Source organism: Calidris pugnax, unplaced genomic scaffold (assembly GCF_001431845.1).
Source record: "Calidris pugnax isolate Ruff unplaced genomic scaffold, ASM143184v1 scaffold76, whole genome shotgun sequence".
Taxonomy (NCBI): Eukaryota; Metazoa; Chordata; class Aves; order Charadriiformes; family Scolopacidae; genus Calidris; species Calidris pugnax.
In genome coordinates this window covers 1,533,878-1,544,496 of record NW_015090827.1, presented here as the reverse complement: position 1 = coordinate 1,544,496, position 10,619 = coordinate 1,533,878, and the positions used below count along the sequence as shown (strand labels likewise).

Below are 10,619 nucleotides of genomic sequence, written 5' to 3'. Positions count from 1 at the left end.
CGGGGGGGGGGACGAGGGCCCGCAGCCCCCTCCGAGGCTCCTGCCATCAATAAACCACCCCCGAGGGTGCAGCTGGAAATGCCGGAGTTTTATCTATAAAATACCTCGGTCAGATCCCTCCAGAACATCCCCCCCCTCCCCTTCATCCCACAATTTTGGGAACCCCTCAACTCGTTATCTGGCTGTGCATTGTTTTTTCCCGGAGAGGAGCGACTGATCGCAATAATTCTATCACTTTTCTGTAGTATATTATTAATTTGGAGCATTAAAGCAGGGATTTAATCTCTGTTTGCAGCTGGGTCCTGGGGGGTTTGGGGGTTTGGTCCCCCATGGCTGGATGCCGCGGCTCAGCACGCGGATGGATGCGCCCCTGGATGTCCCTACACACGACTTCATCTTTTGGAAAAAAAAAATACTGAAAATACTGAAAATACAAAGAGATCCATTCTATAGGCTGGTTTTCCCTCTGCTTGAATTAATGAAAGACACTTTGAATGATTTACAGGATCGGGTCCCAAATTTCGTTTCTTGTGCATTTCCTCAGAGTAGCAAACATTCTTGTTTTGCGTGGCCATAACGTGAAATTAGAGCTCCAGCTTATTACCTCGAATGTATACATTTTTATTTCTTTTCCAGAGCTGGAGCTTTGCAAAAGAAAAGGGAAAATATCACAAGAATATTTTCTTACCTAAAAAAAAAAAAAAAAAAAAAAGCTCTTGTTCTCGAACCACATATGTATCTGCTTAGAATATTATCAGTGCCAGTGGAGTTCCTTACACGTGCTAATGGAATTACTGACATGCCTGGGCTAAAGCATTTGTGGGGTTGAGGGCCAAAGGAAGATTACTCTTTTGAAGAGGTATTTCATAGGAAATCTCAAAGCGAATCCTTAGAGCTGTGAGCTGGAAACCAGCGTTTGGAGCAGGCCACGCAGATCCAGAAGGTCTACCTGCTGTATTGTGTATTTAGGTTCAAACACACCAACTGCTGAAATGCTGGGAAAAGGGGCAGTGGACACAGCAGCACACCAAAGGGAAAGGGAATCTGCTCAGCTGCTTGGTGGCTGGTATTTTCTCTTGTTCCTGGGAAATGTGCTGCACATATAACACTTGAACATTTAATGTCACGGGGGAAGTAACAAAATTCCACAGAAGTAAGAAGATTAAGAGACCCGTCAATCCAGGGCAGATCTCATGGAACCATAGAAGAGTTTGGGTTGGAAGGGACCTTAGAGATCATCCAGTTCCAACCCCCTGCCATTGGCATTTCCTTTTTGTCGACATACCAAAACCTGGTTTCATCTCATTTTGAGTGTGATGCTTTTTAAATGCTCTTTTTAGTCCTGCCTAGTTTATTTTCCAATTCCTAAAGACCCAGGCATCAGAAGGAAGGGTCAGGAACCTGGTCTGGAGGGAGGAGAAATAGTCTGAGAGGAAGTCAGAGGGACAATGTGGACAATGGGAATAATACGGCCTTTGAGAGAGATCTCAGCCATGCCAGGAATGACACACAGACAGGGTGTGGAACACTGTCAGGGAATAAGAAGTTCCAGCCACGTGAGCAGCCCAAGGAAAAGGCAAGATCAACCACAGTGGGGTTGGAAAAATGGGGAGAAAGAGCTTCTATAGGGCACCACCAGGCAGCAGAGGAGGAGCTGAGCTACAGCCTTCACAGCCCCCCCCAATGTGTCCCAGCTTGAACAGCCTCCAGTGGGGAAAAATGGAGTATTTCCCAGACTCTGCCTTTTTGCCTCACACCCTTTAACTAGAGAAGAACACAAGGACTGCGTCAGGCCAGGCTGCAGGTCACAGAATCCTAGAATCCCAGCATCTCAGAATGCTATGGGGTTGGAAGGGACCTCTGGAGATCATCTCCTCCAACCCCCTGCCAGAGCAGGGTCACCCAGAGCAGGTCCCACAGGAACGTGTCCAGGGGAGTTTGAATGTCTCCAGAGAAGGAGACTCCACCACCTCTCTGGGCAGCCTCTGCCAGGGCTCTGCCACCCTCACAGCAAAGAAGTTGCTCCTCATGTTGAGATGGAACTTCCCATGTTCCAGTTTGTGCCTGTTACCCCTTGTCCTGTCCCTGGGCACCACTGAAAAAAGCCTGGCCCCATCCTCCTGACACCCACCCTTTCAGTATTTATAGGCGTTGATCAGATCCCCCCTCAGTCTTCTCTTCTCCAGGGTAAAAAGACCCAAGTCCCTCAGCCTTTCCTCATCAGAGAGATGCTCCAGGCCCCTCATCACCTTTGCGGCCCCCTGCTGTCCCCTCTCCAGCAAGTCCCTCTTGCTGAGGTGTCCTGCCTTCACCAGTGGGAGCGAGTGACCTTTCTTAGAAGCTGAGATTTCCTCCAGCTCTGACTTTGCCCACCGAGAGCAGTTACGCTGATTTCATCGCCAGGGCTGGATTTGGAAGGTTAAGTGTGGATGTAAAGGTTTGCAGGATGCCCTCACTGCCAGCCTGCTCGCTGCGGGCCCAGGCCTGCAGATTCTTTTAATGTAAGGATTTATGAGTAAGGACCGATACCGACCGCCTTGAGAAAATGTTGAAATGTGGAACCATGTAAAGGTCACTTTAAAGCAGTTTTAAATTACCCAAACTTCAGACTTACACAATCTATAACCAACATATGGCTATTATTATAAAACAACTGAAATTTAAACTTGATGAGCTTTCATTCTTAAATATCAACCCACTCTGTTATTCAATAGAGCAGAAGAAATAGTTTAAAGCGGTATCCTCAGACAAACTTGGGCCAAACCTACTTTTTACTGAAAAAGGGAGTTTGGGGTGAAAACGTGGCCCTGCTAAATCAAGGGAGTTTTGCCATCGATTTCAATAGGACAGGATCTGAGCAGTTAAAAGGGAAAAGTGAAAAAGCCAATTCCAAAACACGTGGTTGTGTCTCATTTATTTAAGCCTGTCGTCATCACCTGTGGTCCCTCCTCAGTGTTTGTACACAGGCATTGTTCAGAAGAACAACGCAGAGGCAACGTTTTCAATACATGGGAGCTGTCTAGGAATTAGCCCTTCTCTATGAAATAAGAAGCTCACCTAAATAAACACTACGTATTTAGATAAAAGAGGTCTTTTTTTTTTCTTTCCACGCATAAATGTGACTGGTCTATTCCACTTCTATTTGCATAGAAGAATTTTCTTTAATCCAGGAGGCGCCACACATAAAGAAGCTAATTATCCATCTGAAGGAATGCGTACACATCCACAGGTTTTAACTAGCAGCTGACTTTGGAAAAGCCATGGAAAAACCTATTGGCTTTGCCTGTTTGGTGAAAGGAGTGTCTTGCACCTCGGCACCACTTCTGTGGGTGTCAGCTCCACCTAAAGGTACTTCCCCAGCCCGAGCCTTCAGCAGCAGAGGTGTGTGGTGACACCACACACTCCGTTATGTCCCCTTCTTTCTTTCCACTCCATCGTCTCCCATTCCAAAGACAATAAGCCAAGCCCACACACTTCTGGCTCCCTCCATATTAACAGCAGTCACAAGCGTTGTGCCGTATTATAAGTCTGATTTAAGCTGATTTGCTTTTTCTAGGTGTGCAGCAAATATGACAGATTCACTAGTCCTTGCCACAGAAACTTTCCCAACAAGCTGATGTGTTTGTTTAGGCTCAAGCTCCAGCTCTCGGGCCCTTGGAAAGGGCAGAGGGGTCCTGAGCAGAGTGCCCGCTCTGAATCTGGCCCTTGAACAAACCTGGGAAAAGGGGGATGGAATTGGATGACCTTTAAGGTCCCTTCCAACCCAAACCACCCTGTGATTTTATGAACTTGGCCTCTGTGGGACCCAATTGTATATATACCCTTTGTTTGATAATCCGAGGGCTGGAGCCCCTCTCCTATGAAGACAGGCTGTGAGAGTTGGGAGGGTTCAGCCTGGAGAAGAGAAGGCTCCAGGGAGACCTTCGAGCCCCGATCAGTCCCTCAAGGGGCTCCAGGAGAGATGGGGAGGGACTCTGGATCAGGGAGGGGAGCCATAGGATGAGGCAAAATGGTTTTAAATTGAAAGAGGGGAGACTGAGATGAGATGTGGGGAAGAAATTATTTGCTGTGAGGGTGATGAGTCTGGCCCAGGTTGCCCAGAGAAGCTGTGGCTGCTCCAACTGTCAGGGCATCACACTGACCAGAGGGATGCCAAAGGAAGCAGGACAGGGCATGGTGTGTGGGGCTCCCACCCAGGTTAGGATCTGAGCTCTGTCACTGTTCTACAGCCCCTGGCTGCCAGGGCAAGTCTTCTCCACCTCAGGACAGACATCCTACTACTTTACCAAGTCCAGGCTCATCTTTCCCTTTCCGACCCTGCCAGTCAACCCGGCCAACCCAAAAGAGACAGGCAGTACAAGCAGAAACTAAAAGCTGCTAGGAATTTTGAGGTGAATGCTCCTCAAATCAACTTTACCCTGCTCTGGACCCTTTTCTCCTTTCACGGTCTCCTTCCTGGGCCACCAGCTGTTTGGGGTTACTTGCGCATACCTCTTGTGGTGGGGAGTAAATCCTCTGCTGTGGCTAAGGCTCTACGGCTCTTGTAAGCCTTCATGTTCTCCATTTGTGTGGAGTCAAAGAGGTCCTGGTTTTTATTCAGAGGGATTGATCTCCATGGGAATTTTGCCAGTTCTGGACTGCCACATTTCTCCCAAACCTGTTTTCTAAGATTTATAATAATTTAGAATAATCCAATAGTTCCTACTTTCATCCTGTACTTACAGGACTGGACTTCATTCAGATTATGCTAGCTTTTGAAAGCTACAGCAACCCCAGGTGCTGTTAGGAGATGCCATAAATCAGAGGCATTGCCAGTCGCAGGGACATGGCTGATGGCTCAGTGGAGCCTGTCTGTGTTCTCCCCAGAGGGTATGGTCATCCCACAGACCCCCCTACTCCACAGCCCACAGCTCCCAGCCTGCACCACCTCTTCCAGGACCAGCCAGACCCTCAAGGATGGCAACAGGAAAGCACAAAGGGGATGCTTACGCTCTTCAGCTTTAGCCACCCGTGTCACTGGCCAACAGAGGTGCCCTAATTTGAGTAGAATGAGTAATTTTACCTGTCTTTAAATCCCTCCTGGCAGTCAGATTTGGTGCTGAATCACAGATGAGCTTCTGGGGCTCGATGGACATTTGGCTGGGCTGTGACCCATGTGCACGTCGTGTTATCTCACCCTCAGATGACGATTAGGTCACTGAATCAAATCTAAATTGCATTTTTTGGGGAAGGGAACAAGATTCGTTTTGCAATTCAGTAACAACAGGGGAAAAGAAATGAGGGTGGAAATGATCCCTAAACTCTTCGCAGCCCCGTTTTATTTAAGTACTATAGTATTACTGTGCTGATTGGTTTTTGGCACCCTGAAAGTTGCAGAAAGTCAAGGCAGAAAACTGTTCACTTCTAGAAATGATTGTTCTTGCAGAGATGCTGAAACTGTTGCCTCTCTTAATTGCCAATAACAAAAGACAGTCCAATATTTTTGCATAAACATGTGGGAATTATTATGGATGGAGGAGGGAGGGGACAAGGGTGAGACTGAAAGGAAAGGGGCTCTGAGAGCAGACCGAGTCTGGAGATAACATGACGATTACATTTTTGTGGTTTCCTTCAAAGACAAAGCGTCACGGGTGAGCGTACAAGAAGGAAGCAAAGGGAAAAAAAAGGTTCGATGATTGGCACAGACGGTTTTAATGAGAACTGATCTTAATGTCTAACACTGTGGCATGGAGAAAAAAAAATAATAAAAGAACTTGGGAAGTCAGACATCACCTGACTTTAAGGAGTGTCAGAAAGTGAGAAGAGCAGAGCTTCTGGGGTCTGTGGAGATGGCCTGGAAGCAGTACTGCCAGGTAAACTGCTGATTTGGTTAATCCTCCTGAACATTTTTTAAGTCCTCTGCAGAGATGCAACACCTTCAGGCTGTGCTGCTTTGGTCTTCCATCTCCCTTCTGCCCTGCCCTTCCGCTCGCTCAATGGGAAAAGACCTTTTTTTTTATCTTCTGAAGAAAAAAAGGCAGAAAGCACGGCATTCCTCCTCACTGCTGCGTATTAGCTGAGGAACTGCTTTCAGCGAGTTCGATAGAAATCAAGTGTTATTTGATGTCAAATGTAAATTTAAATGAAGTAATGATGAGTTTTCAGTTTCACTCCCAGTCTGGACCCCTTCTTACTCCCCACTTGCCAGAGATGTGCCTGCAGGTTTCCACTGCTTGAGGTTCAGAGTCTTCTGCTCCCTGGCCCCCACCAGGCTGGGTGTAGGGGGGACGGTGACAGCGGGGAACCCCGTTACAGGTATCACCATTTGTTCTGTATTTCCTCACAACTGCTGACTTCATCGCTGCACGTTAATCAAGTTTTCCACCTTTTATTTAAAACATGCTTTAAGCAAGGCAGCACTTCTTCCTATCCTGCTGTGCACTTCAGTCGGGAGATTCCTTTAGAAATACTATAATTTTCTTTTGGAATTTCTACCTGCTTCTCCAGATGGCTTGATTTCTTCTTTTGAGAAGCTCAAAACACTACAGAAGGTCTTACTGCCTCTGCCCAGCGAACTGATTCACAGCTTCTGTAGCTCAGACTCCTGCCTTTATAATATCCGAATTCTTGGATTTTTTTCAGAGAAGCACTCGGGGGACTTGCTGAGAAACACGAGCCAGGTATGGTTTTGCTGGACGGCCATCAGAATCCCCAAATCCTGGTCAGAGGGAAACACCAAACAGAGGGAAACACTGAAGAAGGGGAGGATTTGGTCTTTTCCCTCTGCTGTCGCTCTCTGGTTATGTCCCACGTCGGTGGGACCCGGGAGGGGGGTGAGTGGGATGCTGTGGGAGAAGCTGGATCACGGGGCTGGTCACGCAGGAGATGGGGTGGCAGGCACGCACCTATGTCCTGAGCCTGCTCCAGTTGGAGTCACTGGGACCCGTGTCCCTGCTCCAGGCCTCAGGTCATTAAAATGAGGGAATTTAGCTCAAATTGCGAGGGAAGGAGGGGAGTGGGATAATGTGGCTGCGGTTTCAGGGGGTCGTTTCCCACCCCTGTGACTCCAGTGGGGACGTCCAGCACGAGGTCCCTGAAAATCTGATTTTTCTTTTCAATGGAAGATGCTGCTTCACGACCAAGGTCCCCGGCCCAGCCTTGCACGTGGACTTGGCCAACTTTTAGGCTTTCGAGCAATTCTGCTGCTGCCATTCCTGCTGCCAGGGGGCATGGGCAGGAGCGTGGGGAACACTGGAGGATGGCACCATCAGCTCCATGCTCAAGATCAGCATTTGTACCTGGTGCCACCAGGATGCTCACAGAGCTCTCATGGGTCAGCAAGCAGGGATTTTTGAGGCTAATTATCATTGAAGAGAACTCCCATCTTGCCGGATTTGGAATATAGTTCCTTTTTTCTTACTGATAACAAAAGTCTCTCCCATGGCAGAGGCAGGTGGGAAAAAATTTCCATTAGGGAAGATTCCTGGACTTTATATATTGATAATTTTCCCGAAACATTTCACTATGACACTTGAGCCCAATCCTCCAGTGCAGTTCTGTGGCAGAAGAGCCAGCAGGAGGTTTGCATTTTGATTTCGGGGGAAAAAAGGAATCAGGACTTTGTTTTGTACAAATTCTATGAGCTCCCAAAATCCAATTCTGCTGTCCACGTGCAAGTGAAGCTTTCACTGGTTACAGCTGGATTTATGTTGAGGTTTTCTGAAATAGAGTTTAGCCCGGTGAGTGGGTTTTTTTCAGAACAGCCTCAGTATTTTAGATGAGTTATGTTTGTGTGTGTGTGCACCATTCTGTAGGGAAGGTTTCACAGAGGAGCAGCAGGGTTGGCGTGGGTAAATGAAGGATGTCGGCCGGCTGAGGAATATTTTCCTCTCACTTTTCAAGCATGGCTACGCCGAAAACCCAAATCACGAGAAACATTTCATGTGAAGAACTCGGGGCTGATTTCGAGCCACCTGACTTCACTTTGGTTTTGCTCTGTAAAATTACCTAGAAAATGCCATAATCTTCTCTTTTTTGTACAGCTGGATGAGAGCCAGACCTCTGGCTCCAGAGGTAAAGGGCAAAAACTAAAAAAATCCTGTCTGAACAGGCAACTCCACCCTCTTCCCCAAGTCAGCTTGGCCTTTTGACAGAAAGTGAGCTCTGAAGCAAATTCATTCATTGCCTTGTTTTTGGACAAAACTCAAAATTCTGAACTCACACCACAGAGAGACCGTTTCCATGAAATCCAGAACGCTATTTTATCACCCTTTGTCTGTCCCTATAATCGGACAAAATCAGCATTTTGGACAGTGATTAATCGGATGAATCATTTTAATTGCTTTTACCAAGGAGAACAGCCTGCGCTGGAAATGGGGCCTTGTTGAAGAAAGGTGGTTGCCTTATGAGCAGCAGCAAGAAGGACCCCCGTGTTGTGATGCAGCGGTGGGGGGCAGGACAGTTCTAGCCAGGTATCCAAAGTAAGAGGGGTTAAATAATCCCCTGAGCTATTTGAGCCCCAACAAGACCCATGGGAGGGAGGAATTAGTAAAGGATCCCACGGAGACAAGAAAATAGGCAGAACTGTCTGTATTCAATCCACCTACTCCCAAAACAAGCTGAAGTTTTGGTGTCCCTCACAGTACGTTGTTTGTTTTCCTCTTTTTCTTCTTGATGTTATTCCTTATGCCTCCCCAAACTCTCCGGGCCCTTTTGAGATCCCCCACCATGGCACTAGAGACAGACCCAGATGCAGGGGGGTGGTAGGTGCAGAGACCCAGAGGTCCTGACACCCCTACACTTGAGTTTAGCATCTCTTTAGAGCACACTCTGCCTTTTTCTGCTCGTATCTCAGCTTTTCTGGCTGGAATCAAGGTATAGCTCCGTGTGTGTGCATGTGGTGTGGGATGAGGGGCTGAGTCCTGAGGGAGGTTTGGATGAGGTCAGAATAAAAAGACTCAGGAGCTCAGATGTGTGGCCACATCTGCCGGTTTAGATATGAGCTGAGGCTGGTCCAGATGCAAGAAAGGCATCAAAAGCTACAGCAATGGATTATCTACCAGATTTGGGCTCCTATAGAAGCCAGTGGTGGGAAGTAATGATTAGAACACCTCCAAGAGACATTCTTATGTAGGCCCTGCAAGCACTTCCCAGTGGCTGCACAAGAAACCAAAGTACAGAAGCCTGAGATGATAAAGGATCCAGGAGGATCCAGCTTCATGTGCAGGAAGAGTCATCCAAAATGCCTCATGTGCTAATGACAGAAGATAGAATACGGCCCAGAGGATTTAGGAAAGCTTAGAAAACAGTATTAAGGACGAGCAGGTTCAAGACTGAAAGCAGTGATAGTTTCTAAGTATCACGAAGTCCAGCCCTCATCTACACTTTGGTGCATGCAAGACAAGGTACAGGAGTAACTCTGCATCTCACCAGTCCATCTCACTGCCAGAGACCAGTCTGATCCCGTTACAAACTGGAGAAGCAGGGCTGGCCCCCAGTGGACAAAACTGGTTTTCATCAGGAAGCGTCAGCGCATTACAATCAAAGCTTTACTTTGAGAAGCTCCTACTTTCTGTGAAAGCAGAGTTATTCACAGGCACAAGATACAGCTCGGGGCAAAATGGCACGATCATCACAGCCCTTCCTGCCCTTGGGGAAGACACGTGCTCCAGGCCCACTCGGGCAGACCTTTGCAGCATGGCTTGGTGCCCAAACCACTGCCTTATAGGGTGTTCTCGGGGAGCTCCTCACAAATAACTGCACATTCACTGGGACAAGAACATCTTCCATAAGGCAGGGAAGCGCTATGAACCATTAACCACTGGCACGGGGTCTCTAATTGTGATCCACTCTAATCACCTGCCATGGTACCTCACTACATCAAGTCATTGATGCCACCATTTCCAACTGCAGTTAAAACAACTTTCATGAGGGACAATTCACCAAGTTGTAATAGTTCACCAAGTTGTAATAGTTCACCAATTGTACTGTTCTTTTATCATGACTCCATGTTTGACTTCACTTCGGTTGGGATCTTTAACTTCAGGCCGTGCTGTCTATAACATGAGAGGCTCTCAGTCACCCACTTGATGTAATTGAAATTATGCTAGAAAAAAATCTGAGCCAGTAACCAGGCATCTTGATCATGGTATTTGTAACATAAAAAATAGTAAGTCCTTCATTCTTTAAAAAAGTGATGACCTGACCCTGTTATTTTAGCAAACTTTAAAAACTGCCCATTTTTGAGTGCATTCTTTTCTCCTTGACTCATCCACACCATCCTGTAATGCTCTGATTCGTTCTGTTACACCATTTTCCACCACAGTAAGGTTGGTCTATCAGGTTGATCCCATCAGGTCGGGGACTAGGGGGGCAGAGGTACCTGTCTTTAGCACCACCACCACCACCACCACCTGCTTCTTTGCGTTGTTCTAGTGATAGGCTTCAGCTTGACCTTTGAGGAGATGTTGTTCAACCTTTAGACTGAATTAAAACCAGTGGAGTTTGAAGGTATACGGTGATAGGAAGATATGAAAGTGCAAAGTAAAATAATTAACTCCAAAAGCCAGGAGGACTGGGTTGTGGCAAGACAATCTGCAAACAGACAGGTATAAGATATTGAAGGTACAGAAAGGCACACA

The 10,619-nt window shown here is 47.2% G+C and overlaps 1 protein-coding gene across 6 annotated transcripts in view; it reads right to left on the bottom strand.

The window, feature by feature from the left end:
* The window catches only part of DYNC1I1 (dynein, cytoplasmic 1, intermediate chain 1), a 164,407-nt gene that overhangs the window by 22,451 nt on the left and 131,337 nt on the right, over positions 1-10,619 (bottom strand). The gene's annotated exons all lie outside the window — the stretch shown is intronic.